This window comes from Carassius auratus, chromosome 26, assembly GCF_003368295.1.
Source record: "Carassius auratus strain Wakin chromosome 26, ASM336829v1, whole genome shotgun sequence".
NCBI lineage: Eukaryota > Metazoa > Chordata > Actinopteri > Cypriniformes > Cyprinidae > Carassius > Carassius auratus.
Window position 1 is genome coordinate 3,746,502 of NC_039268.1, and position 5,000 is coordinate 3,751,501.

Sequence of the window (5,000 nt, forward strand, 5' to 3'; positions counted from 1 at the left end):
TATACAGTAGAAATATTTGAAACTTAATACAGTAATGGTCAGATTGACTGTAAACAGAAATAACTGAAAGAACGAGCAAACCTATAAAGCAAAGATTTTTATGAGTGGTTTGAAAAGGGACATGATGCAAAGTGCTTATGCACTTAGATGCTTGGGGTTGATTTTGGCTTCAGTTTTCCTCAAAACTATACAGTAGAAATATTTGAAACTTAATACAGTAAATGGTCAGATTGTCTGTAAACAGAAAATAAACTGAAAGAACGAGCAAACCTATAAAGCAAAGATATTTATTAGTGCTTGAAAACTGGATAAGTGTTTATGTACTTAGATGCTTGGGGTGAATTTGGTTTTAGTTTTCTCCAAAACTATACAGTAGAAATATTTGAAACTTAATACAGTAATGGACAGATTGACTGTAAACAGAAATAAACTGGAAAGAATGAGCAAACCTATAAAGCAAAGATTTTATGAGTGTTTGAAATAGGAAATTATGTAAAGTGCGTATGCACTTAGATGCTTGAGGTTGATTTTGGCTTTAGTTTTCTCCAAAACTATACAGTAGAAATATTTGAAACCTAATACAGTAATGGTCAGATTGACTGTAAACAGACTTAAACTGAAAGAATGAGCAAACCTATAAAGCAAAGATTTTTATGAGTGGTTGAATATGGGACATGATGCAAAGTGCGTATGCACTTAGATGCTTGAGGTTGATTTTGGCTTTAGTTTTCTCCAAAACTATACAGTAGAAATATTTGAAACTTGATAGAGTAATGGTCAGATTGACTGTAAACAGAAATAAACAGAAAGAACGAGCAAACCTATAAAGCAAAGATTTTTATGAGTGTTTGAAAATAGGAAATGATGTAAAGTGCTTATGCACTTAGATGCTTGGTGGTTGATTTTGGCTTTATTTTTCTCCAAAACTATACAGTAGAAATATTTGAAACGTAATACAGTAATGGTCAGATTGACTGTAAACAGAAATAAACTGAAAGAACGAGCAAACCTATAAAGCAAAGATTTTATGAGTGTTTGATAATAGGAAATGATGTAAAGTGCTTATGCACTTAGATGCTTGGGGGTTGATTTTGGCTTTGGTTTTCTCCAAAACTATACAGTAGAAATATTTGAAACTTAATACAGTAATGGACAGATTGACTGTAAACAGAAATAATTTGAAAGAACGAGCAAACCTATAAAGCAAAGATTTTTATGAGTGCTTGAAATTGGGACATGATGTTAAGTGCTTATGCACTTAGATGCTTGGGGTTGACTTTGGCTTTAGTTTTCTCCAAAACTATACAGTAGAAATATTTGAAACCTAATACAGTAATGGTCAGATTGACTGTAAACAGAAATAAACTGAAAGAACGAGCAAACCTATAAAGCAAAGGTTTTTATGAGTGCTTAAACATGGGACATGATGCAAAGTGCTTATGCACTTAGATGCTTGGGGTTGATTTTGGCTTCAGTTTTCTCCAAAACTATACAGTAGAAATATTTGAAACTTAATACAGTAATGGACAGATTGACTGTAAATAGAAAATAAACTGAAAGAACGAGCAAACCTATAAAGCAAAGATTTTTACGAGTGCTTGAAAATGGCACATGATGCAAAGTGCTTATGCACTTATATGCTTGAGGTTGATTTTGGCTTTAGTTTTCTCCAAAAACTATACAGTAGAATTATTTAAAAATGAAAACAGTAATGGTCAGATTGACTGTAAACAGAAATAAACTGAAAGAACGAGCAAACCTATAAAGCAAAGATTTTTATGAGTGGTTGAAAATGGGACATGATGCAAATTGCTTATGCACTTAGATGCTTGGGTTGATTTTGGCTTTAGTTTTTCTCCAAAACCATACAGTAGAAATATTTGAAACCTAATAGAGTAATGGTCAGATTGACTGTTAACAGGAATAAACAGAAAGAACGAGCAAACCTATAAAGCAAAGATTTTTATGAGTGGTTGAAAATGGGACATGATGCAAATTGCTTATGCACTTAGATGCTTGGGGTTGATTTTGGCTTTAGTTTTCTCCAAAACTATACAGTAGAAATATTTGAAACTTAATACAGTAATGGACAGATTGACTGTAAACAGAAATAAACTGAAAGAATGAGCAAACCTATAAAGCAAAGATTTTTATGAGTGTTTGAAATAGGAAATTATGTAAAGTGCGTATGCACTTAGATGCTTGAGGTTGATTTTGGCTTTAGTTTTCTCCAAAACTATACAGTAGAAATATTTGAAACTTAATACAGTAATGGACAGATTGACTGTAAACAGAAATAAACTGAAAGAATGAGCAAACCTATAAAGCAAAGATTTTTATGAGTGGTTGAATATGGGACATGATGCAAAGTTGCGTATGCACTTAGATGCTTGAGGTTGATTTTGGCTTTAGTTTTCTCCAAAACTATACAGTAGAAATATTTGAAACTTGATAGAGTAATGGTCAGATTGACTGTAAACAGAAATAAACAGAAAGAACGAGCAAACCTATAAAGCAAAGATTTTTATGAGTGTTGAAAATAGGAAATGATGTAAAGTGCTTATGCACTTAGATGCTTGGTGGTTGATTTTGGCTTTATTTTTCTCCAAAACTATACAGTAGAAATATTTGAAACGTAATACAGTAATGGTCAGATTGACTGTAAACAGAAATAAACTGAAAGAACGAGCAACCTATAAAGCAAAGATTTTTATGAGTGTTTGATAATAGGAAATGATGTAAAGTGCTTATGCACTTAGATGCTTGGGGTTGATTTGGCTTTGGTTTTCTCCAAAACTATACAGTAGAAATATTTGAAACTTAATACAGTAATGGACAGATTGACTGTAAACAGAAATAATTTGAAAGAACGAGCAAACCTATAAAGCAAAGATTTTTATGAGTGCTTGAAATGGGACATGATGTTAAGTGCTTATGCACTTAGATGCTTGGGGTTGACTTTGGCTTTAGTTTTCTCCAAAACTATACAGTAGAAATATTTGAAACCTAATACAGTAATGGTCAGATTGACTGTAAACAGAAAATAAACTGAAAGAACGAGCAAACCTATAAAGCAAAGGTTTTTATGAGTGCTTGAAAATGGGACATGATGTAAAGTGCTTATGCACTTCGATGCTTGGGGTTGATTTTGTCTTTAGTTTTCTCCAAAACTATACAGTAGAATTATTTAAAAATGAATACAGTAATGGTCAGATTGACTGTAAACAGACATAAACTGAAAGAACGAGCAAACCTATAAAGCAAAGGTATTATGAGTTCTTGAAAATGGGACATGATGTAAAGTGCTTATGCACTTCGATGCTTGGGGTTGATTTTGTCTTTAGTTTTCTCCAAAAGTATACAGTAGAAATTATTTAAAAATGAATACAGTAATGGTCAGATTGACTGTAAACAGAAATAAACTGATAAAACAAGCAAACCTATAAAGCAAAGATTTTTATGAGTGCTTGAAAATGGGACATGATGTAAAGTGCTTATGCACTTATATGCTTGGAGTTGATTTTGGCTTTAGTTTTCTCCAAAACTATACAGTAGAAATATTTAAAAATGAAAACAGTAATGGTCAGATTGTCTGTAAACAGAAATAAACTGAAAGAACGAGCAAACCTATAAGCAAAGGTTTTTATGAGTGCTTGAAAATGGCACATTGATGTAAAGTGCTTATGCACTTAGATGCTTGGGGTTGATTTTGGCTTTAGTTTTCTCCAAAACTATACAGTAGAAATATTTGAAACTTAATACAGTAATGGACAGATTGACTGTAAACAGAAATAAACTGAAAGAACGAGCAAACCTATAAAGCAAAGATTTTTATGAGTGGTTGAAAATGGGACATGATGCAAATTGCTTATGCACTTAGATGCTTGGGGTTGATTTTGGCTTTAGTTTTCTCCAAAACCATACAGTAGAAATATTTGAAACCTAATAGAGTAATGGTCAGATTGACTGTTAACAGGAATAAACAGAAAGAACGAGCAAACCTATAAAGCAAAGATTTTTATGAGTGGTTGAAAATGGGACATGATGCAAATTGCTTATGCACTTAGATGCTTGGGGTTGATTTTGGCTTTAGTTTTCTCCAAAACTATACAGTAGAAATATTTGAAACTTAATACAGTAATGGACAGATTGACTGTAAACAGAAATAAACTGAAAGAATGAGCAAACCTATAAAGCAAAGATTTTTATGAGTGTTTGAAAATAGGAAATTATGTAAAGTGCGTATGCACTTAGATGCTTGAGGTTGATTTTTGGCTTTAGTTTTCTCCAAAACTATACAGTAGAAATATTTGAAACTTAATACAGTAATGGACAGATTGACTGTAAACAGAAATAAACTGAAAGAATGAGCAAACCTATAAAGCAAAGATTTTTATGAGTGGTTGAATATGGGACATGATGCAAAGTGCGTATGCACTTAGATGCTTGAGGTTGATTTTGGCTTTAGTTTTCTCCAAAACTATACAGTAGAAATATTTGAAACTTGATAGAGTAATGGTCAGATTGACTGTAAACAGAAATAAACAGAAAGAACGAGCAAACCTATAAAGCAAAGATTTTTATGAGTGTTTGAAAATAGGAAATGATGTAAAGTGCTTATGCACTTAGATGCTTGGTGGTTGATTTTGGCTTTATTTTTCTCCAAAACTATACAGTAGAAATATTTGAAACGTAATACAGTAATGGTCAGATTGACTGTAAACAGAAATAAACTGAAAGAACGAGCAAACCTATAAAGCAAAGATTTTTATGAGTGTTTGATAATAGGAAATGATGTAAAGTGCTTATGCACTTAGATGCTTGGGGTTGATTTTGGCTTTGGTTTTCTCCAAAACTATACAGTAGAAATATTTGAAACTTAATACAGTAATGGACAGATTGACTGTAAACAGAAATAATTTGAAAGAACGAGCAAACCTATAAAGCAAAGATTTTTATGAGTGCTTGAAATTGGGACATGATGTTAAGTGCTTATGCAC